The sequence below is a fragment of the Equus przewalskii genome, chromosome 11, assembly GCF_037783145.1.
Source record: "Equus przewalskii isolate Varuska chromosome 11, EquPr2, whole genome shotgun sequence".
Taxonomy (NCBI): Eukaryota; Metazoa; Chordata; class Mammalia; order Perissodactyla; family Equidae; genus Equus; species Equus przewalskii.
Window position 1 is genome coordinate 894,215 of NC_091841.1, and position 25,259 is coordinate 919,473.

The window sequence follows — 25,259 nt, forward strand, 5'->3', positions numbered from 1 at the left end:
ATGAGAAGCCACATGGAAGGAGCCCTGTGGAGGAGCATTGAGGCACCTCAGCTGAAGGTCATCCGTCATCACCGCCACAGACCTTCCAGCTGGGCTTGAACGCAGCCGCCTAAGTAAGCCCAGCCGACACCACACGGGGCGGAAGAACGCCCAGTCAACCCACAGAACCAGGGGAATAAGTTGCTGTTGTTGAAAGTTGCCTAGTTTGGGGATGGATGGTTATGCAGTAATTGGCTTGGTGTGGGTGACATCACATGCCCAGGAGCGCACGGGCCTGTGTCAGAAAGGTGTGCTTTATCTGTGTCCTCCCTCAAACCCTCAGTGGCTGCCCAGAGAAATGCTCGGCAGATGGAAAAACCTGTGTCCACTTGCTTCCTGTGGGTTTATATTAATGTCGTGGAAAGAGCAAGGAGTTTGGGGTCCAAATACCTGGATTTGAACATCTGGGTCTCCCTCTTTCCCGCGAGCCACCAAGGACAAGACATATCGCCTCTCTGTGTCTTTCTAAAAACGAGAAATCATCTTACTCTTTCACACAAGGTTCTTTTGTGGAGATGAAGTGAGGTTTATTCCGCAAACATTTACTGAGCTCTCCCAACAGACCCAACACTACCCGTTACGTTGTCAGCTCTTTGAGAACAAGCCCCTGTACTGTCGCTTTTTCTAAAGTTCCAAAAACATACACTGAATGAATGAAGTATGACAGATCCTAGTGCAAAAAGATGAATGCAGAATTTATTTCTGAAAAGGTCAAAGTTAATGGTAAAGAATGTGTACAAAACTACAAAGTGGTATGCAAAATTTCATGATTATTACGTAACCTTTTAAATCAGTGGTTCACTAATTCCTCCATTAGATTTATTAACTCTTCCCACCTCACTCCCTAGAGGATTTGCAGAAGCTTAAAAAAAAATCATCAACTATAAAAGGATAAAATACAGCTGGGAAAATTAAGGCAAAGGGAAAAGAAAGGTGGGAACAGTGATTTATTAATGTATAAATTGCAATATACTTTGGCTTTTTTTATGCTGAGGTATACTGCATTGTTCTTGTTGCAATGTTGATTGTTTTTAAGCTGGCATCTCCACTTAAGATAATCTATAACTAGGAGCAAGATTTCTAGAAGCAATAAGCTCTGTTCTATTAGCCACCTGTAGTTTTGCCATAAACAGATCCATTCACATTTCACTGTACATTTCAACTGATTTCAGCTGGTAGGAAAGGTCCTGGAAAAGCCACCGCTCCTCCCCTCAGCTTAAGTTGGCCAGCTGTCTAGAGATGTAACCACTGTAGATACAGTGATCAGGTGGGAAGCAGTGAAGACTAGTAGGTAAAAACTAGATGGCAGTTAGTTAGTGACTAAAACCAAGCTTCAGACCCCTGGCTCTATCACTTACTAGATACTGACCTTGCACAGGTCACATTCCTAAGCCTCAGTTTCCCTATCAGTAAAAGGGGTGAGTAATAGTACTTGCAACAGAAGGTGGTTGTGAGAATTAAGTGAGATAATCCACGTGGCATGTGGTAAATGTTCCTAACTGTCAGCTATGTTGGTTGTCTCCACTGTAGTGGAGAGAGGGTGGACTGTGGGAGGGAGAGGGTCTCTGGTCCTTGGGCAGCTGTCGTTTTACTCTATTTCTGAGTAAGTGGGTATTAATTAGGACACTCGAGTAGCAAGATGCATGGAGGTAATACCCGCAGTTTGAAAATTATTAATGTGCTTTTATAGTCAGAGCACGTGGTCTTCACGCTGCTCTTCCTGAAGCATCTTTCTGCCTTGGGAGATTAAAAGCATCACAGAGAAGTGCAAAGTGGGAATCGAGCTTCTGCTACTCAAAAATAGGGTTTTTCTGCACCACTCTAGCTTTGCAAGTCAGACAAGAGGATTGCATATTTTCCTTTACCTCCATCTTTATCAAGGTCTAGCTTGAAGATTACACTAAGAAGGGAGGAAAGCCTACCCCTTCTTGGCCCCAGAAGTACTGTAGGAGGAAAGAGAAGGAGAAGGAGGTAGACCAAGTGACTGAACGTGGGCCCAGTTCTCCATCTCGGGGCTTCAGCAAAGGTCTTCTGCCCTGTTGTCTGTTTGGGTCTCTGGGAAGGAGAGCCCTTGATGGCTGCTCTAAAGCCTCTAGAAGAGCAGTCACATTATATCCATTAAATTTGGTAGCTCAGTCAGGCAAGGCATCTTGAAGTTTAGGTTATCTGAGCTGTTCTCAAGCACTGAGGGGCTGCCATAAGCCTGCCATGATGGACCTCCCCATTCCACAAGCTGGTGGGACACTGGTGGGAGTGGACCACTGGCTAGGGGCCAGACAGAGGATGAGGCAGAGGCTCAGGGGTCTGCAGGCAGGGACGACGGGAGGAGGCCAAGACAGTTCTACACTGACCACATCCTCCATTTTAACCCTCCATCATCCCCTAATAAAGCTGTAGAAAGAAGTCTGTGCTGGGTGACCTTGGACAGACCCCTTAAGCCCTCTGGGCATCCAGCTCCTCGTCTGTAAAATGAAGAGGCAGGTGGGATCACCTCCAAAGCTTCCTCCAGTCAGGGAATTCTACGATTCAAATCAATGTCAAACCTTCTCCTAATGCATACAATTTGTAATATTAAGACAACCTAATTAAAGTCACAGCAAACCTGGTACCCCAAGAGTTTCAACAGAGTTATAAGGCCTCATATTTAATGAATTCCAGACAGACTACCTCTCACCAAAATGTCCTCTATTATTATATTCAAGTAAAAGATTAAACAGCACATGAATTTCAAGATCAGATATTAAAACTCTCTATTCCTTACTAGCCAGCAATAAAATGGAATGAAGTATTAATACATGCAACAACATGGATGAGTCTCAAAATAATTATTCTGAGTGAAGGAAGCCAGTCATAAAGGGGTCCATACTGCATGATTTCATTTGTAGAAAACTTTCTGTCTGTAATGATTGAAGGCAGATCAGTGGTTGCTTGGGAGGGGGGTCACAGGGAGGACGACAAAGGGGCAGGAGGAAACTTTTGGGGGTGATGGATACGTTCACTGTCTTGATTTTTGGTGATGGTTTCACGAGTGTACGTATATGTCAAAACTTAGGAAGCTGTACATTTTAAATATGTGCAGTTTACTGTAGCCATTTATACTTCAATAAATCTATCCTTTAAAAGATTAAATTTTTAAAAGTAAAAGAAACTTTATGTATTCCTTCGTTTGTCAACTTCAGTAGGAAATACACACTGCAATAAAAGCTTTAACTCCTAGCTATTAAATATGAGAAAAAAGAAAAGAGTAAAAGAGAGCATATATATATATATAAATATAAACATGTATATATTGTATGTAATTATTTGGACTCCAAATAAGGCCTTCCCCCTCAGTGGTCACAACATTGAAATCTGATTGGCTAGACTTGACTAGAAAGTGGTCATTCCACAAAGTAACAAAATATGAAAGGATAAGATGCCACACATTCTTAAAGTATACGTGGTTCAAGACACTCAAACTTCAAGGATTTAAGAAATAATATAGTCATTTGTTTAGGTTTTGCTCTATCAGCACTTGAGATGCTTTTTACTTCCTTCTGGATGCTCTGCCTGCGACTGAAGTGTGCTGCTACCAGCGAACAGCTGTGTCCCAGTTACAGCCACCAGGTATAAAGGACACGTCTTCCCGTCGGGTGTGGTTAACTGAGAGAAAGCAGCAGCCATGAGCACTCACCTTTAAAAGACAGAATGAAAACTCAAAATTGATGTTTATCAATATTGGTTATGTTCATCTGTCTTAATTTTAAAAACAGTTTTAGAAATCAATATAGAAGTACAATTTGATTCTTTCCCTGCAAATTCCTGTTGTTATACCTTTTGGGCCTTTGCTTTGGAAAGGAAAGCTTTTAAGAAGGAAGCATTGCAACTCGGAGAGAGCAGGAGGAAAGTGTATCAGAGTGGCCCCAAACAAAAGTCTCTTGTGCCGGAGAAGTCTGTGGATTTGAAAAGATTAGCGGAAGACTAGCTCAATTCATGTAATGGCACACATGTTCTTAGTAAGAATTCAAAACGCTTTCGGTTTTCAGGGTGCTAAGCTGGTGTGCAACAAGATTCAGGCTATATCCATTAGACTCTGCTTGTCTAAATTTGACTTTTTTCCTTTACAGGCAGTGAGATTTTCAAAGCTGAGTTTCAGGGCACATGGTGACTGAACTTCTGTCGGGATGGGTTGACAATTCCAGCTGTATTTCAAATTCATGGAAGGATGCCTTCATTCTGGAGTAGTTGCAAACTTAAACTCACAGGGTCAGTGACTATCCGTGTCTCATCATTCTCTCATTATATGAATAGCAATGCAGACTGAGGCCAGAACACCAGCAAGGGAGATGAGTCTGCTGGAAAACAGATGAGGTAGAAAAAACACTAAAATCATTCTGTTTGGCATGGTGGATGGGAACCTCTGGGGGGACCAGGACAATGTGTTTGTAGTGGACTTTCCTTCCCTAGTATAATGACCCCCAGGTTTTACTTTGAGGGCAGCACCCCTCGCCCATCATCAGCCTTGTGGTTTGGGTGCGACTGACCCCAGCTCCAATTCTAGGATGGGCTGTAATTGGCTTTAATAGGCCCCTTGGTCACTATGGTCTTTCCAAAACAGGGACACAATGCAGTCTAAGTCAGCTAGATGCAAGGAGGTACTGGACATCTAGGGGGAGAAAGTTTCCCTTCCCCTCAGTGGGAGCATCACAAGAGACTCTCTTTCCCTGAAGAGTGGTTCTAAGGGCTGGAGGCCTGATCTTCTTGGTGGTCATTTTATCACCAAGAGTAGGGGGCCCAGAGCTGCCACCGCTTCACATTGTGGGGAATAAAGCCAGCCCAGCAGAGGGCAGAGAAAAAATATGGAGAGAAGCAAGTCCTTGGTGGAAGTCACTTGAGCTATTGGATCCAAACATACCTGAAGTCAGATATCACTGTACTTTCAGTTAAATAAGCCAATAAGCTCCTTTTATTGCTCAAATGAATTTTCTATGACTTGAAACATCAGGAGTCTTAACTAATCACTAACCATTTTATAAGGATTGTGGACAGCCCTAGAAAATGCCCAAGATGAAAGTGGTTAAAATGGTAAATTGTATGTTATGTGTACTTTACCATAATTTTTAAAAAATGTGGCAACATCTAGAAGAAAAGAATATGCCCAAGCTCATGATCTGGAGCTTCTGCGTTTCCCTAAGGTCCTGGAGATGTCACCCAATTGTCCAAAGCCTGCCTCTGCGTGGTCCTCTAAGAAGGCTGCTGTTCTGCAGGTCTGTATGGACATCCCACCTGGATGGCAGCAGCTTTTATTCTTTTATGATTCCCAGACCCTTTGGGCCCTGGGAAAAAAGCAAGAGCTGACTCTCAGTTGGCTGCTTATTCTGTGCAGGTACTGTGCTGAGTAGTTTATGAGTATCATCTAATTTTCTTTTAGTAGCTACTATTCTTATTATCATGCCCATTTTATAAATGGAAAACTGAGGGTTAGAAGAGTTAGGAAGCTTGCCCACTCTCACCCAGGTAGCAAGGGACGGGCCTGGGTCTCGAACTCTTTCAAGGCCATGGTGAAGGGAAAAGACTCCCCCTAATAAATGTTAGTTATCAGTAGAAGAAGCCAGAGAGGCCGGTCCAAAGTCTCCGAGGCATAGAGAGACTCCAGCCAATGTTTCCTCCTCTCCAGGCAACAAAAGCAGAAAAACAAACATTGGTTAGCAGCACACGTACTTCCGCATCAATTATATGAAACCCCAGGATCATTTATTCTGATTAGAAATTTCCTGACCAGCTCTACTTTGGGGAAGAAAAGAACTGAAATTTTTTGTGCTTTTGCTACTTTTGGACGGTGAGTGTATGTGCTAGATTGTGGTCAGTGAAGAAGATAGGCGTGGGTGAGGACAAGAGCTGGAAAGGGAGGCTCAAGAGAAACTTGAAGGGTCCTGAGTGACTTGCTAAGGTTGTGGCTTTTGAGCAGGTAGTGACCTGGACAATCACCCTAAGGACAAGGGTGAATCTGAGATGTGGCATGAGTTGGCTCCAAGGAGATGGACTGGGAATGCCCCCAAGTCTAAACTAGGCAGATTCTGCAGCAGACAACGGGCAGAGGCTGGTGTCCAGATTTCCAAGTCTGGTAGGAATGCACTATCGGAAGGTCCAGGCTGAGATCGATGTCCAAATGTTCAGTCCAGGAAAAAGAGCAAGCAGGAATTGCTGCTGAAGTTGTGGGGAAACCTGGGCACAAGGAAATCTTAATGGCACCTAACACTTGAGTGATTACTTGGTGTCTGGCGCCATGCAAGCTTTGCTTATATGACCTCATTTAATCCTTATCTGTGAGGTAGATAGAGATGGAGCAAGAGAAGGTTAGGAAGCCAGTTAACTCAGCAGGATCCCCTGTCTGTCTGGCTACACACATCTGGTCCTTGATGCAGTCTCTCTGGCAAGGAGCTGAGATAAGACCTTGGGACAGAAGCTTGAGACTCTGCCTGGTTCTCAACTGCTCAGAGTAAGCCGGACTCTGGAGGTCCTCACAACCGCAAAAGCAAAACTGATTCTCTGAGCAGCCAGAAAAGAATTGCTGAGCCGTATCACAGCCAATTATCATAAATGATAATGGCTTTGAAATTTTCCATGTCTTGCATGACATGTAGACAAATGGATTCATTCAACAAACACGTGCTGATAGTCTACTCTGTGTTGGGCACTGTCCTAGGAGCTAGGAATAGAAACAGGACACAGCCCGTCTTCAAGGAGCTTATAGTCTACTGGAGAAAATAAAACACTATTGCTAAGTGCTAAAATAGAGGGATGCGAATAATTCTGCCAAAGAAACTTCAAAAAGATAATATTGAGCCAGCCCTGATGGCATAGCGGTTAAAGTTGAGTGTCCTCCGCTTCGGCAGCCTGTGTTCGGTTCCCGGCCATGGAACCACACTGCCTATCTGTCAGTAGCCATGCTGTGGCAGCAGCGCACATGGAAGAACAGAGGACTTACACTACACATAACTATGTACAGTGGCTTGGGGGTGGCATGGCAGGAGGAAGAAAAAAGGAGGAAGATTGGTAACAGATGATAGCTTTGGGCAAAACTTCCCCTGCAAAAAAAAAAAAAAAAAAAAAATCAGGCTCTAAAAAAAAGATAATATTGGAGCTGGGTCATGAAGGATAAGTAGGAATTCTTCAAGGACATTACAGGAAGGCAAGATTCTAGGCAGAGGAACTGGGGTCTGTAAGAGTGTGCAAGAATGCAGTCTGCCTACAGATCAGCATCGCAGTGCCCCAGTTCGCAAGGCCAGGGTATAGGGTACTTCAAGAAGGATTTGGCCAGCCTGGTGGCACAGCATTTAAGTTCGCACGTTCTGCTTCAGCGGCCCAGGGCTTGCAAGTTCGGATCCCGGGTGTGGACATGGCACTGCTTGGCAAGCCATGCTGTGGTAGGCATCCCACATATAAAGTAGAGGAAGATGGGCACGGATGTTAGCTCAGGGCCAGTCTTCCTCAGCAAAAAGAGGAGGATTGGCAGCAGTTAGCTCAGGGCTAATCTTCCTCAAAAAAAAAAAAAAAAAAGAGGAAGAAAAGAAGGATTTGGTGGAGTGGGCAGCATGGAGGAAGTAAAACTCCAGGACAATTCGGATGTCAAAAGGGCATTACAGTGCAATATATTTGTTTACTTTTTTTGAGTTGGCTGAGAGGGAAGATAGCAGGGTATAAGTTATGACTTGTTCCAAGGTATATCTGGGTGTAACCAGGGGAGAGAAACCATACGGTAATTACAGCAGAGAATGTCTCATACAAAGAATGATTAAGTATAACAGGGTTTGGAGTAACAAAGGATTGGCTAGTAAGAAGTAAAGAGAACTCTAAAGAATGTGAAGAGGCCCCATGGCCCTTAAAGTTGAGATCCAAACCCTGTTGGAGAGGACATGGCCACAGCTCACTGGATAGCAGACAAGTCGCCCTGCTGCTCCATCGGTAGAACTTACCAGAACTCTCCTCTCAGGAGTGCACACCACTATGACACTGCCTGAGAGGGGACCAGGGAACCTGGCTGCTGGTTCACCCTGCGCTGCGGGGCAGGACACGGAGCAGGAGCCGGGCCCCGGGGAAGTCACAGAGCTGCAGGAGCCTGGGGTGGAGGAAGCCCCTCAGGAACGCAAATGTACACTGCAGGAACCAAGAAATCTACAGTCCTTTTCTCCAGCTCCCTCCACTGACAAAGCTTCAGTGTCAGCTGGCAAAGGACAAATATTTAAAGGCCCAGACCCATTTTCACAGAACAAGCTGGAGGGTTGAATTTGGAGCTGCTGAAGACACTTCTAACTGACACACTCTGACGGACTTATTTCAAAACTAAATTCACAGCTTTAAAGTCTTGTATTTAATAAAATCTTTAATAGTGGGTAAAAATCTGCCACGTAGTTCAGGGTCCTGGCAGATTTGCCCCAGCACACCCCACTCACTAATATTACCTTTCTGTTATAACATTGGGGAAAGTTATTTCAATTTGTATTTGTGATTACAAGTCGCGCCATGTTCCTTATTTTTAAATGGTGTTTACAAACAGGGGCTCTGGAGTTGATAAATCTGTGTTCAGCCTGGGTGTGGCCGCTGCTAACTGTATGACCTCAAGGAAGCCACTTGACTGATTCCAGCCTCAGTGTCCTCATCTGCTAAATGCAGGTAATACCTACTTTGTGAGGTTGAGGTAACAATTCACTGAGATAGTATATTTAAATTTCTTAGCCCAATGCACATGAATATTATCAAACTGCTAATAATAGCAGCTCAAAGAATGATAGGTACTAAAAATAATAACACAAACATAATTTACTACGTGCCAGACATAACAATGGGCTTAAAACATTATTCACCCAATAGCATATATCAGTCCTTATTAATTAAATCTTGGAATTTGGGAAAGAGGTTGGTCACAAACGTCATGGAGTTATATCAATGCGGCAGTGGAACGCATCACTCTTCTCTGTCGTAGGGAAATGCCTCAATTGTGCGGCAGTCAGAGCACCATTTCATCCCTCAGCACCATGCTATCATACAAGACGGTCTTCACTAGACTCTGATTTCTTTTTTTCTTTTCTTGAGGAAGATTAGCCCTGAGCTAACTGCTGCCAATCCTCCTCTTTTTGCTGAGGAAGACTGGCCCTGAGCTAACATCCGTGCCCATCTTCCTCTACTTTATATGTGGGACGCCTACCACAGCATGGCTTGCCAAGCGGTGCCATGTCCACACCTGGGATCCGAACTGGCGAACCCTGGGCTGCTGAAGCATAACGTGCACACTTAACTGCTGTGTCACCAGGCCTGCCCCTAGACTCTGATTTCTTCAGGCATAAGACTGTTTTGTCATTTTTCTTTCCCCTCTAGACTTTTATTTTTTTATTTCTGTTTTTAAATTTTTTTTAAAGATTGGTCCTGAGCTAACATCTCTTGCCAATCTTATTTTTTACTTTTTCTTCTCCCCAAAGCCCCCCAGTACATAGTTGCATATTCTAGTTGCAGGTCTTTCTGGTTCTGCGATGCAGGGCGCTGCCTCAGCGTGGCCTGATGAGCAGTACTAGGTCTGTGCCCAGGATCCGAACCAGTGAAACCCTGGGCCACCGAAGCAGAGCGCACACACTTAGCCACTCCACCACGGGCAGGCCTGACTCCAGACTTCTAAAAATTATGTGTTTTGCATATAATAGGGACTGAGATCACAATGGAATGTTCCTATTTTATCATTAGTCTTTCCTTATTCGTGCATATCTTGAAATTCTTGCAAACTCCTTGTGAAGCTTCATAAGAAACAAAAAGGTTTACCAATCCTGTTTTACAGAAGAGGATCCTGAGACTGGAGTGAGCTTCCTGCCTAAGGTCACACAGCTAGTTCATGGACAGGCCCAGGACTAGAACTGAAGTTTCGTTTATCTATCAGTCATTTGTCGGATACTGACTAGGGACCATGCTGGGCTCCAGAGTTCCACAATGAAGCACACAGCCTTTGCTTTCAAAGAGCTGACGGTATACTGGATGGTGGGGGTAGGTGGTGGGGGCAAGTAAAAATAATCCAGTGAGTCCAAGCAGTGTGGCGAGTGGACCACAGGGAATGTGGGCTGACATTGAGCTAACGCTCCAGCATGGCTGGCGTGATGGTCCAAACACCAAAATATTTTTATACCGTTGATCAATAGTCACCTCCTCTGCTACCCTCTCCCAGACATCCCCATGATCCAGAAACTAAAGGATTAATGCACGAGTGTCCAGAATCTGTTCCAGTTCTTGGGACCAGCCTCTGTTCTGATTGGTCATGCCCACAGTAGAGCCAGGGACATGCACTGAAAGTTAAGATACGATAGAGTACAGCCCAGGAGAGGAAGCTAATTCAGAACAAAAGGTTAAAAAAAAAATTTCAACTGGACAGAGGCCTTTTTGCTAACTAGAACATATTATAGAAAATCTGTGAAATACATATATAGTCATGTAAGATGACACCATGCGGTAAATTGAGTGAAGGGTACATAGGACCTCGCTGTATGATTTTTGCAATTTCCTGTGAATCTTTAATTATTTCAAAATAAAAAGATTTTTTTCTAAGGCGAAGGAAGCCTATCCATCTACGTTGGTATTGTTAATTACAAAGATATTCAATATGCTACTACAAATAGAATTCTGCTGGTGCTTAATTAAAACACAAAAATTTTAATGACAAAAAAAGATTAAGTCTAAAATAGATCTGAACTATTCCACCTCACCAGTTCTGAATACAATGTAGGTCATATCTCTGAATAGTCAAATACAAGGGACTTGGACTTACAGAAAGTCCCTTCTTCTGAGGTTCTGCTCACAGACGCCCTTTCTCCTCCACACCTGTGGGGCCGTCTGCACACTGTCACCCAGGAAACTCAGACCACCTGGGCAGTCCTAGGCAATGCTGACTCGCTGCTCCCATCAACACTTCCCCTGATAATTACCTGGAGAGCTTAGTCAGGAAAGTTCTAGAATCCACCACTTGCCCAACCTAGAAGTATTTGCTCTAAGCAGAGACACAGTCGTGTCCCTTAAATTCTCCAGAAGGAAAGGCAGACCCCACCACGCAGATGAGGCTGTCACAACAGTCCACAGTACGCTGCCTACTCTCTGAACAGTCTAATTGAAATCACCAAAATTTTAGAAAGCCATTTCTCGTCTCCTTCAAAGGCTGGCTAAAGGCAAGCTCTGTGTGCATTACTAAGCCAAACACAAAAATCTCTGTAGCATCAGCAAGCAGATTTAAGGTGAGCTGCGGAGCTTTCTTGGAGGTCAGTGGGTGAATGCGCCTTATATAGAAATAAATCAAGAAACTATTGTGGTGAGTTTCCCAAAACCAAGAAGTCAGCTCCAAAGGCAACTCCAGAAACCGAAACAAATGACAGCTCCTTTGGATAAAAAATGTACACACCACACGCACACACAGCCCTACACGCACCCGTGTGCACACACGTTTACATATTTTGTTCTTCGATTTTTCTTACTTTTTATATTTTTTTTTGAGTTCTTCTTACCTTGTAAGATAATAAAATAGATCACCTACAAATAGAAAGCACAAATAATGTAATTAAATTTTAGGAGTATGTCTTTTCACCCTCCTTTTGGTACACGTAAATACTCACAAACACACACATATATTTTGCTGTAGGGCGATCACTATATGACTGTTGAAGATCACACACTAGACGACATCCATGGAATGCCCCACCTGCCAGAGTGAGGGAGGAGGACCCACAAGAACTTCGCAGAGTAAATTCTCCCAAATCACTAGTTCCCAATTTACAAAGGTAGTAATCAAGGCCACTAAATATTTTAAGCAAATTTGCATTATATCTATCCCTACCCCCTAATCACTTGAAATAATTTACATGAAAGACTTAAACTCTTGTTTGCAAAATCTTTTTAAGCACTTAAGCAATTCTTGTAAATGTAATGAATCAAACTCATTAATGTAGTAAATCAGCTTCTCTTACAAAAAGTCTGTCTGTTAAAAATTATCTTACATCCTTTAGCTTGAAATTACAAGTCTAAAATAAATCATATATTTCAGATAAGATAAGCTACTCTGCCTGATCCTCTAATACACCAGGTCCTCTTCAACATCAGACACTGTCTGTCAGGATACCTGCTAGGTCATGCCACAGTAACAAACAATTCCAAAAACCTCAGTGACTTAAATCAACTTGATTTCTCACTTTATATGTGTTTACTGTGTGTCAGCTGAGGCGTCCCCTCCAGGCCTGGCTCACTCAGGGAGCCAGGCTGATGAAGAAGCCACTAAATGGAGCATTGCTGGTGGCAGAAGGAAAGAGAGAAAGTGGCAAATTGTGTACTCGCTCTTAAAGCTTTCACTCTAAAGCGATACTTTTCTTCTTCTTCTTTTTTTTTTTTTGCTGGGGAAAATTTGCCCTGAGCTAACATCTGTTGCCAATCTCCCTCTTTTTTTCATGTGACCCGCCACCACAGCATGGCCACTGACAGGTGAGTGGTGTGGTTCCATGCCCAGGAACCAAACGTGGGCTGCCGAAGCAGAGCATGCCAAACGTTAATCACTGGGCCATAGGGGCTGGCCTTGACACAGTTATTTCTGCTCACGTTTCCTCGGCTAAACAAGTTATGTGGCCAGCCCTGACTCCAAGGAGGCAGGAAAGTACAATCTACCACATTTCTCTGCTCATCAAGTGAACAGCTAGAAATACTTCATCAGAAGAGCACTAACGGCTGTCTCACATGCTCTCAATAGGAAACGGACATGCGACCCTGATGATTAAAAACATAGCACTAAACTTAACTTATTGTTATTAGTCTAACTTACCCAGAGGTGTGCTGGACAAGCCAGCCTGTACCAGCGTGTTAGAGCTGATTGTCACAGTTTCAGGAAATTTGCAAGCCAGTCGTTAAACAGTCATTATTAAAAATTAAATTATATAAACTTACCATTAAATAAATTATATTTAAAGCAAAAGTCATAAATACTCAAACTCATTATTTTCAAATTATTTTACTACATTCTACTATTACCTATGTTCTTGAGACGGTATCTATTATCTGTGTATCTATTGCATCCATAGCGGTAGAAGCAACTTTCAATGGTCTTCTACAGCGCATGTCTTCTCAACTCTGCCTTCAGTGACATCTCAGTGTCAGCTCACAGTGGGCCACGGTGGGAGTATTCACGGAAATGAGCAAACACTAAAAATCGGGGTTTGATTTACTCTTTTGTTGACTGTCTAGACTGAGGAAAGTGGTGGATAAAACGTTAATAATACAGTTTAAACTTAAAAGTCTGTTACTACTACATCGGGAATCGCACAAAAGATTGAAGAAATATTCTTCCAGTATTTAACAGTCACTATCTCGGGGCCGGCCCCGTGGCCAAGTGGTGAAGTTCACGTGCTCTGCTTCAGCGGCCCAGGGTTTCTCTGGTTCGGATCCTGGGTGCAGACATGGCACCGCTCATCAAGCCATGCTGAGGCGGAGTCCCACATGCCACAACTGGACCCACAACTAAGAATACACAACTATGTACCGACGGGGGCTTTGGGGAGAAAAAGGAAACATAAAATCTTAAAAAAATAAAAACCATTATCTCGTTCAGTAAAGAAGTCAATCATGTCATCGATAAACAAGTGAAGACCCAACAGATGTCTTCATTGTTTCACTTTCATCTTACGGTCAATGTAAAAGAGAATATTAACCAACAGTCAGAACTACACTTGTTGATCAGCTGCAACCATTGGTTGGCTGTGGATGTAAGATTTAGGCAAAAATCAGCAAAAGCATTTTGTGACAATCAATTGCTATATAGAATTTAAAATAAAAATATTATGTATTTTATTCGTATGTTGTGTGCTATTCCTCTTTTATAGCAATAAAATGTAAAATAAACACACATATGATGTATGTTTGTAACATACACACTGGTGTATGCACGCACGCACACACTTTTCCCCCAGAGAGCTGGTTGTGGGTCATTCACCAGCACCACTGGGCTCACCTCATCTCAATATATCTTACTGGAGTTGTAATCTTCTGGAAAAGATCAAGCCCTCAATCTTTTTACTCCGAAGTTGGAAGTTACTGAAACCTGCCAGGATGGACTTGGGTGACCCTTGCAAAGTGCCTGTGATAGGAAATACCAAAAAATCACCGTGCAAAACTGCCCATGAGGAGAGAAAGATCCTGGACCAGTGGGCTCTCTTCTGCATCATGCAAAGGAAAATGAAGTTCCCCAGCCTAGGAGGGGCCCTGACTCAGCCCTCAAGGCCAGGCTTCTAGAGAATGACGGTGTTGATGAGGCTGAGGAGTTGTGGCCTAGAGAATTCAGGGTGATCTTGAAGACCACCAGCCCCAGTCCTGAGTCTGCCCTGCCAGCGTTTTGGTGGATCCAGCCCCAGGGCAATGGGGTGGAGCAGAAATTTCTCTTCACAGCACAAGCTTCAGCTAAGGGAGCAGGCAGCATCCAGGTGCAGATGTTGAAACTTTAGGCTCCAGCGGTTCAGTGTGACTTCCGGCGCCAAAGGTTCAGAAGCCGAGCTGTGCTTCTGTCCCAAGTCCCAGAAGGCTTGTTCTCCACTTGGAAAGTGGAGTTTTAGTGTCAGATGAGATTTGTTTTCTAGAGAAGTAGCAGAAGCTTAGTTAAAAAGGAAGAGGGGAGGGGGAAAGAGAAAGAAGAGGAGGAGAAGGGCAAAGTAGGACATTAAGTTGGGTCCCAATCTCGCACCACGGCAAAGGGCAGGACAGTCACCCTTGAAAGAGAGGTGGAATGGGAGCGAGGTTCTCACATAGACAGATCCTAGTAGGCTGTCAACGGGCAACGTCCCACTGTACAGAGAGTTTGCCACCAAAGCCAGAGATGGAGAGACAAAGGTAGAGAATGCTTCCTAAAGGAAGGAGGTACTTTCAGATGTGCAGTTTTCTTCAATAACTGTTTTCTTGCCCTCTGAAGCTTACGCCCAATAAGACAACGTGTCAGTTACTCTGCCCTAAACTGTAGCTCCCGATCTTAGTGAAGTCATTCAAGCTCTCTGAGCCTCCGTTCTCCTGTGTTGGTAAAATTAACACCCACCTTGCTGGGTCATCGTGCAGATTAAATGAGAATGCAGATGAAGAGCTTGGCATGTGGTGAGCGGTCAATAAACGGTAGTTGTTGTTAGCTCTCCTTAGGCCTTCAATCGGACCTCAACCAGCAGCACCTCACACTGGGGGGTTTTAAGACTAAGAAAGTATTCAACTTTACTTAGGGTTTATTTCTTTAATTTTTTTCTCTAAAATTAGTAATCGCTTCATTAATGATTTCTACAGAAAAGTTACTGCAGATGTTTGATGAGAGTAGGTTACCTGGGACCTGGGGAAGACAATCCAGCGTGACGTGGGGTCCTAAACAGGCCATCACTCATCCTGTTTAAGTTGCCTAGATTTCCGGCGTAGTATGCAGAAGGAAAGCAGCAGCCTCTGAAGCACCACGCAAAGCAAACTTATAAAGACGGGTGTATTTTGGGGGAAAAAGTGCCCCTGGTGGGTCTGATGTGTGCTCATAAATATTTATTTGAATGAATGCATTTCCATTCCCTACACCCCACAGTGGAGAACCTCTGGGAGGATATTCCAATTCTGCTGCCAAGCTGTGCTCTCTTGCCCTGATTCCCATTAACGTTAGCATGCCCAGAGGGAACATGGCACAACACTTTGAGACCTTCTAAGGACCAACCAGACAGATATTTCACGTCCTGATAGATCCCTGGCTCTGTGAGGGCTTGCTCTGCCCTCGTCCCGAGCCAGGGTACCTGCAGGTATTTACGAGTGGCCCCACTTTGTTCCCACAGCCAATTAAAGGGAAGGGCCCAATATAAATCCAGTCTCATCTTGAGAAGTAACGGGAGTGGGATTAGTTTTGCTCCTTTTATGGAGACTAATAGGCTAAGTTAGCGTAACTTTGGGTCATTAGCCTCCTCTGAGATCCTATAAAGTTCGCCTTTAGGGCACTGATGCCAGCGGGAGCCCCACCTGTGACCCTCGGAGGTTGGGCTCTGACTCAGAACGCCGCTCCTTTCTTGACCGTAGTTCCCACACTCTGTTCAGACTGAACTTCCAGCTTAATTCTGACTCACACTCCAGTGTTTCTGCCTGAAAGGACACATGTGACTTCTCCGTCTACTAGCAGGCTGGCAGCACATGATGGCCAGGAGTGATTCATGGACATGTGTAATTTTCCCTGAGAGATTCACAAATGTTAGGAGAGAGGGAAATCTGAGAGATGCCTTACCATCTTCAAATGAGCCAAGTTGGGGCTGGGAGCTTCGAGTCTGCAATTAAGGCTCAAAGACCTTCCCAGAATTCAAGCCAAGTATCAAGAAGATGACACTTAGGTGAGTATCCCAAATTTCAGTTCTCCATTCCTCCCTAAATATTTTCAGGGAAAATCCTGGAAACCGTTTGAATCCCTGCTGGTCAATTAGGTAAAGTCTTAGAGCATGAGCATTAGGGTTACTGGTGTAATTGTGACTTTATTTTACAATCTGGCTTGTGAAGTCTGAGACCTAAGATTTACTGGCAGCTGTAAGTCATTGTTGTTCTGATCAAGCGTCTATGCCCGGCAGTCCTTGGTTGCTTCCAGCACTTCCCCTTCTTAGTGGAACCAGATGCCTGATTAGATCACTGCCGAGACTTCATGATCCGAGCCCCAACAATTCCACTGGGATCCAGCATTAGGCAGGCTTCGAATCCCACTGGACTCAGTATAAATATCCCTTAATTCACAAGGTAGCATTGCTCTGTGCTAGGCTTCTGAAAGTGATGCTCCGTAGGAAAGACTTCTGCACTCCATAGTATATTCTCTGGCATTGAGCTGACATGATTTGAATTAAGACCAGACCCTCACACCACCCCCAAGCTGAAAGTACTAAAGCTACTGGTTTCAAGCCCTCTGTCCATTAGTCCAGAACCTGACATCCTCCAGGAGATGGTTGGGACTAATCCACTCTGTACTCTCATCGCCATTTTCACTGCCTCATTAGTCACTGGGCTTCTCCTATATCCATGGTCTGAAGGTGTGGTCCTTGCAGGAGAGCATCCCTCTCACTTGGGAACTTGTAATGCAAATTCTCAGGCCCCACCCTGGAACTACTCAGTCAGAAACCCTGGGAGTGGGGCACAGCAACGTGTGTTTTAACAAGCCCTCCCTGCGATTGTGATGCACGTTAAAGCTTGAAAACGACTGCACTGGCCCATCATCACCTTAACACTCCACATTTCCTTTTCCTGAATCAGTTCCCCACCATTCTAATGCACCCCGACCCCCAGCTCTCCGATGTACCCGCTGGAGTACCTGCTCTGTGATCAGCAAATTCCCCTGTATCCTCCACACCTTCCAGGTAGTCTCTCCACACCTCCTTGCATTAACCAAAACCCTCTCTCTCCTAGAGCCGCCCTCTGCAGTGGTGGCTCTGTACGCACATCTATTCACTACAGGACAGGTCCCTGTCCTCCCTTCTCTTCATCACTACTTCTAGATCACTTGTACCCGCCCTCTTGCAAAAACTCCCAGCCCTTTGAGACCCCTGCCCTGTGGTCACATCACCCCTCCCCTTTGAGACCCCTGCCCTGTGGTCACATCACCCCTCCCCTTTGAGACCCCTGCCCTGTGGTCACATCACCCCTCCCCTTTGAGACCCCTGCCCTGTGGTCACATCACCCCTCCCCTTTGAGACCCCTGCCCTGTGGTCACATCACCCCTCCCCTTTGAGACCCCTGCCCTGTGGTCACATCACCCCTCCCCTTTGAGACCCCTGCCCTGTGGTCACATCACCCCTCCCCTTTGAGACCCCTGCCCTGTGGTCACATCACCCCTCCCCTTTGAGGCCCCTGCCCTGCGGTTACATCACCCCTCCCCCCTCATTATTCAAGTCTTTCATACCAGGCTCACGCTGGGTCACTTCAAAGCCCACAGTAATGGCTGGCACCCAAGCTTCTCAATTTCTCAACTAACTCCCGCATCTCCGATGGCCTTCCCCTTTGTCCTCTACTGTGGACTCCCACAGTTACACACAGACCTGCGCCCCTTGACACCGCCCTCCTCCCAGTCACAAGTGCAGTCACCCCGGTCCCCAACCACAGATGCTTGCAGTACACTTTGCTTAATCAGCTGTTCCCATTATGACCATTCTCTGACCTCTCTGGGATACCTAGTTCCAAAAGTTGCCCTCTAACTCTCTTCACACAGTCATCTCCTTGATTCCTTACCCAGCTTTGATTGGATGGTCTGTCATTTCGATCGGTCTTTTACAAATATCTTCAGTTACTTTGTCCTTCTGACCTTTAGTCACTACTCTATCAAAACCCAATCATGGTTGACAACAACCATCAATAATTCAGGTATAGAAGAAGCATCAACTTTGGGCCAGGAGCTTTTACAGGCACCAAAGATACAAAATGGGCAAGACAGCTCATGGCTCTGGCCTTGTGGAGTTTATACCCTGTGGGGGAGGGAGGGTGTCAGAAAATAGGCATATAGATATTTCATGTTTGTCAGGTCATGATAAGTGCTTTGAGGAAAAATAAAGCCAGGAAAGGGAACAGAAAGTAACTGGGGTGCGGTGGGGTGGTGGTGCTATTTTAGATGCAATGGTCTGGGGAGTCATCACTGAGGGGGCAACTTTTGAGTAAAGACCTGAAAGGAGTGAGAACCAAGGCATGTGGCCCTCTGGGGTGGCAGGGTGGGGGGGACTTCAGAGATCAGCAGGTGCAAAGATCCTGGGGTGGAAGTATGCTTTGCCTATCAGAGGAAGAACAAAGTGACAGCATGACTGGAATGCAGAGAGTGGTAGAAAGGTTGGAAAGATATCCAGATGCCACATCATGAAGGCCTTATGGACCCAAATGAGGTCTTGGGCCTTTGTTCCAAAGAAGCCATTGAAGAGTTTTAAGCAGCTAATTGAAATGTCTGACTTTCCTTTGAAGAAAACACTGGGTACTTTGTGGAAAATATGCTGTGGGGTGGGCACAGACGGAGCTGGAACACAGCGAGGGCAATTCTGCTGGGGTCCAACAGCGAGAAGAAGACGGTCCACCAGGCGGGTGACCAGACGCGCTCTGCACTTTCCCTGCAAGCGTGGTCCCTGAACCAGTGTCACTCGTATCCACTGGAAACTTCTTACGCGAATTCTCAGGCCCCACCCCACTTGTTCACCTACACTTACTAAACCTCTGATCCCTTGAGTCTCCTCTCACTCTCGGCAAACAACCCTCACCCCCTACTTCACAGGAAACATAACCCATCATGCAAGAATATATCTAGCCAGAAAATGATTTCCTTCCAGTCTATTTCTACTAAAGGGGTATCCTTCCTCCTAACTGTGGCCTCTCCCTCTGTCTGTGCTTGCCATTCACGCATGCTCAAGTCTCAGCCAACATATTAAAAACAAATAAATAATTTCCCCCGCCTCCACCTCCCGCCGTCACTCTGTCTGTCCCAAAGCAAACATCTTAGAAGAACTGCCCACATTCACTTCCTCTACCCCTCAATCACCCTCCCCTCCCCAACCCACTTGAACCTGGCTTTGGCTCCCACCAGCCCACTGAAAGATCTCTCATTGGGGTCCCAAATGGTCTCTTGCTGCTAAAACCATAGAATCATTCACCCAGGTCACACAAGCATACTTCATGTCAAGTTGTTGGAATACTTTTGCACCAGTTCTGTAAAGAGATGCCGCCCCAACCACCCCCCCATATCTCCTCCCTGCGCACTGTCCCAGACCCTCTCTCAGCGCCCCATCATCACGTAACTGCAGGGCTAACGCCAGGCACAGCAAGGGGCCTGCTCACCCAATCCCACACCAGGCTAACATCCTTCTGACTGGTTGGTGCCCACCCCATACCAGTTGTTAAATATTTTTAGTATAACCCTTCTCAGCTAAAATCAAAAGATTCTCCAGTCTCCGTCTTGACTGTTCAGAATCATTTAACACAGGCAACTACTTGAATCAGTCTCTCCTTTGATTTCTGTGATACCAAACTCTCCTGGATTTCTTCCTGCACTTCTCAGTTTCCTGCACTGAGTTTCCCCATTGACATACCTTCAAATGTTGCTGTTGTCTTAGGTTCTCTTCTGTTTGCTTTAATCTCAATAGATCTCACTAATTCTCACTTCTTGGCTTCAAACACCATCTATATGTGAATGAATCCCACATTAAATGTTTAACCAAGACCTCTCCTCTGAACTCCAGAACTGACTCAAATATCTGCTTAGCAAGCAAATCATTTTGATGTCTCACAACCCTACAAATGTAACATGTATGATATTGAACTTTCCATCTGTTAGCTCCCCATCTCGTCCTTCTGCAGAGACGGTTTTACCATCCACCCAGATGCACAAGTCAGAAACCTAGGAGTCATCTGTGACTCCTCTCTCTCCTTCACCACCCATTCATATTCAATCAATTACCATATTCCATTTAGTCTACCTCTAACATATATGTAATATACATTAAACCCACTCAATTCCCTCCACATCCCCCACTAATTTCTGGTTCTAGCCACCATCCCCTCCCGCCTCACTGATTACAGTGGCCTCTTGTATTCCTGCATTCATAGTTGCCTCTCTCCTGTCTATTTTCTATAAAGCAGCCAGAGTGATCGTTTAAAAATGCAAATCTGATTAAACCAATATATCCTGTTTCATTCCCTGGGGTTCAAAATTAGGTCACATTCCTCTTAATGTTCAAATCAGATGACTTGGAGCCTTCGACTTGTCTCCCTTGTGTGATAACTTTGGATTTCAAAGGTTCAGATTCTGTTAATAAATGGAACTGGAGCCTCTGCTCCTATTCTCTCTGACTGCTGTGATTGTTAGTAAAACACCAGACTCTGCTGGTCCTCTGTCCTTGGGTAGTCCTTATCCCTTGCTGTATGATCTGCAGTGACCAGGCACAGATATCCACCAAATAGCCCAGGGTCATCCTTATTCAGGGAGAGAAAGTGTTTTGATGATCTAGGCCCAACAGTGCTTCAGTTCTGCAAGTAGAGAGAAAAAAATCTTTCTTTCCAAGTGTTATATTCAGCTATGATGGCTCAATTCCATGGTTGACCTGGGACCCAAATGTTAAAGCTCTTTCCTTACCCAGCTCTTTGAGTTCATACCCATGGATAAGGAGTGCCAGTGGGTGTCACAATCTGCTTTTATTTCCCAAGGCAAAGCCTTAATGCCTTTGTGAATGAGTGCATGAACATCGATTTGTTCCTGCCCAAGTCTACTCCTGCAGCACACAGGCCCACTTGCAAAGGGTACCACCAGAGGCAGCAGCCTGCACCCCAACACTAATCAGGATGCACTGGAAGCCTAAGGAGTTAGAACGTGGTCTGCTTCTTTCTAAGAAAGAAGTTTATTTTTAACCAATACATCCCTGACACTCTAGTGCCTGTCTTTGGTAGGTGGGCTGACCACTAACTCAAGCTAGACACACAGGAAATCCCAGAAGCTATCTTCCCCCTCGACCTTCACATCTAATCAGCCCCAATCCTTGACGATGCTACCTATGAATATCCTTAGAATTCAGCTCTGGCCTACCTTAGCTCAAGTCCTTATCTGTTCTTTTACCATTTTAATCAGTTCCTACAGGTTGCCCTGGCTAACTTCCATATTACACTCACTGATCTTTCTCAAATATAAATCTGATCCCGCCTCTGTTCTGTTTAAAGCTCTTGAATTAATCCCCACTGTCTATTGCGAGGATAAGATTCTTAATCTGAGATGCATGAAGCAGGAGTCAACGCATGGGCCAGAGGAACTGAGAATTGTATGCAGAATTTATATGTGTTTTTCCAATAAGATGGCCCATAATTTTAATCCCAACTTCAAGGAAATATATTTCCACAGAAAGGCTAAGACCTACAGTTCAAGCTCAAGCTGTTTGCTGGGATGAAAGGGATTTTCATGACCTGGTCACTGCTTACCCGGCCAGTCTTACCGTCTGCATCTCCCTCCCTGCCATCCTTCCCCACCGGACACTCCAACAGTACAGAACTGCTTATGATCCCTAAAACACACCATACAGTTTTACAATTTGATGCCTCAATGTGCCTTTGAGCATGCTGCTCCCTCTGCCTGCAGTGCCTTTCCTCTTTCCTTCACCCACTTTTGTCTGCTTGTAAAAATCATCTTTCAAAATCCAGCTCTGGCAACATCTCCAGAGAGCATTTTCTGACTCCCTTACATAAGAGGTAACCACTCCCACTTAGGAACCACCTCTTTTCCTTGTACAGGCTTCTAGTTTTGCCCACAAAAAACTGAAATATTCTGAAGAGACATTTTTACTGAAGTATAACATACTTACAGAAGTGTGCAAACTGCAGCAACTCAATGATTTTTGCAAAGTGAATACGCCTGCATAACTACCACTCTGATCAAGAAACAGAAGACTGTCAGGACTCCAAAGGCTCCTCTTGTGCTTCCTCTCAGTCATTACTTTAAAAGTAACACTATTCTGATTTCTTGTCCCATAGATTAGTTTGCCCATTTTTCAAAGTCCCATACTCTTTTGTATCTAGCTTTCTTGATTCAACATATGTGTGTTATATTCATCCATATTGTTGCTAGCAGCAGTGGTTTGTTAATTTTCACTGCTGTATGGTATTCCATGATACTAATAAGCCACTTATTTGTCCTCTTCTACTATTGGACATTTGAGTTGTTTCCATTTTGGGCTACTGAGAACAGTGCTTCTATGAACATTCTTGTCCATGTCTTTCAGTGACCATATATATGCACTTCTATTGGGTATATATCTAAAAGTAGAATTTCTCGGTTATAGGATATGTGAATACTCAGCTTTAGGAGATACTGCCAAACACTGTTCTAAAGTGTGAGTCTGTTTACACTCCCATGAATAGCATGAGAGTTTCAGCTGCTCTACATTCTCCTCATTACTTGTCCGTGTCAGTTTTTAAGCTTTAGTGGGGCCGGCCCGGTGGCGCAGTGGTTAAGTTCACACATTCCACTTCGGTGGCCTGGGGTTCGCCGGTTCAGATCCCGGGTGTGGACGTGCACCACTTGGCAGGCCATGCTGTGGAAGGCATCCCACATATAAAGTAGAGGAAGATGGGCACGGATGTTAGCTCAGGGCCAGCCTTCCTCAGCAAAAAGAGGAGGATTGGTGGCAGATGTTAGCTCAGGGCTGATCTTCCACAAAAAAAAAAAAAAAACAAAATGCTCTAGCTACTTTGGTGACTGTGAGGTGGTACCTTACTGAGGCACATCACACTGAATTTTACTTCTTTATATATATATCTACCCTTTTCAACACTGATTTCCTCCAGTCACGAGACTACATCTTATTCAGCATTGTGTAGCAACATGTACAGTGCCTGGCACACCCAACACACTAGGGAAGTGTTTGTTGAGTGAACAGAATGTCAGAGAAAAAATAAGGGGCTGAGAAGTCTTCCTAATGCTAAAAGCGAGCTTTTTAGGTAAGTGACTGTCTATCCTGCCTACCTTTAACTCGAGTCCTAATCATCAGACATGTTTGAGTGTCAACCCACTGCCAATATTATTCTTCTGGTACTTTCTCAAGGACTCCCTAGCTAGGTGCTTCTAGCGTTGACTGGCAATGTAGACACCAGAGCTGAGACAATCCTAACCATAAAGTTAAGAGGGACCTTGAAATATAATTGTATTTCTTCTGCCTTCCGGCAAAATCCCATCTAAGCCACCCAAAGCAGGGAAAAAGCTAATCCTTGTTTACAGACACCCAGCGACGCAGATCAAAGCCATGATGAAATACTGCTTCTCATCGAGATACACTTCATGAGACATTAGAACGGCTATAATCAAAAAGGAGAACAACCAGTGCTGGTGAGGATGTGGAGAAACTGGCAGCTTCACACAGCCGGCAGGAGTGTGAAATGGTGCAGCTGCTTTGGAAAACAGTTTGGCAGTTGTTCAAAAGTTAAACATAGAGTTACCTTATGACCTGGAAATTCTACTCTAGGTATATACCCACAGAATTTAAAACATATGTTCACACAAAAACTTGTACATGAGTGTTCATAGCAGCATTATTCATAATACCCAAAAAGTGGAAACAACCCAAATGTTGATGTGATGAATGGACAAACTATTGTATATCCACACAATGGAATATTATTCAGCCATAGAAAGGAATGAAGTACATGCTACAGCATGGATGAATCTTGAAAATATTATGCTAAGTGAAATAAGCCAGACACAAAGGCCACATATTGTATGGTTCCATCTAGATAAAATGACTAGAAGAGGCAAATCCATAGAGACAGAAATTAGATCAGTGGTAGCCAGGAGCTGGGGGAAGGGATAAATGGAAGTGACTGCTAATGGGTACATGCTACTTTCTGGGGTGATAAAAATGTACTGAAATTAGATAATGGTGGTGGTTGCATTGCTCTGTGAATATACTAAAAACCACTGAATTGTATATTTTACAAGGATGAATTTTATGGTATGTAAATTATATCTCAATAAAGCTGTTATACAACACGCTGAACTTTTGTTTTACTTTTTAGCATAATTTACTTATCTAAATTATTTATGATAAACTTGTATTACCCCTGCAATTTTAAAAAAAAGGTTTTAAAAGTACATTTAATGTGATTTGTATTTTTTTCCTGTGAAAAGTTTGCACAAACCTATTTCTTGTCACATGATCACCTCTTCTCTTTCTCTCGTCAAACCAACTTGCCCCGTCCTAAAGAACTGGCCTCTTTCTTCTTTAGGTAGATGTTAGCACCGCATTCAGGAGAAGCAGCATCTCCAGCTCTGACTCCAAAGAAAGCCAAGGAACACGGGTCTTGCAGCAGGACAGGACTGCCAGAGGCACGCAGTCTAGACAAGAAGGGCCTGGAGAAAAGTCTCCTCTGGAAGCAGCGTCTTAATGGAGTGTGACTACCCTGTGCGATATCCTCTGCGATCATCTCCTCTGCTACTCTCCTGAAGAGGAAAATTCAAAATAAAAAGCTGCATAAACATGATATTATAGTATACTACAGTTCCTTTATAACTTTTGATAAATTTCTTCTTCCCCTTAGTTTATTTTCTTGCTCCAATAGTTTCAAAATTCTTTTTAAATTCCTCTAATCATGTGCTTCTCAAAATGTGGTTCCCAGACTAGCAGCATTGACATCATCAGAGGACTTGTTAGAAGCATGACCTATCAGCCACCCCAGATTACACAATCTGACACTTGGCGGGCTGC

At 44.3% G+C, this 25,259-nt stretch overlaps 3 long non-coding RNA genes across 3 annotated transcripts in view; 1 reads left to right on the forward strand and 2 right to left on the reverse strand.

The window, feature by feature from the left end:
* Window positions 1-25,259, reverse strand: part of LOC139074435 (uncharacterized) — a 35,872-nt gene that overhangs the window by 5,964 nt on the left and 4,649 nt on the right. Inside the window, exon 3 of the long non-coding RNA XR_011524049.1 lies at window positions 24,694-24,994. This is a non-coding gene — a long non-coding RNA (uncharacterized lncRNA). The remainder of the gene's footprint in view (window positions 1-24,693; window positions 24,995-25,259) is intronic.
* Window positions 545-13,270, reverse strand: LOC139074438 (uncharacterized). The gene is made up of 3 exons (XR_011524052.1): window positions 13,057-13,270; window positions 3,853-4,373; window positions 545-3,712 (listed from the first exon to the last, which is right to left on the reverse strand). It is a non-coding gene; the product is annotated as an uncharacterized lncRNA (long non-coding RNA).
* On the forward strand, window positions 5,726-24,904 carry LOC139074436 (uncharacterized). The gene is made up of 3 exons (XR_011524050.1): window positions 5,726-5,857; window positions 8,576-8,691; window positions 24,781-24,904. It is a non-coding gene; the product is annotated as an uncharacterized lncRNA (long non-coding RNA).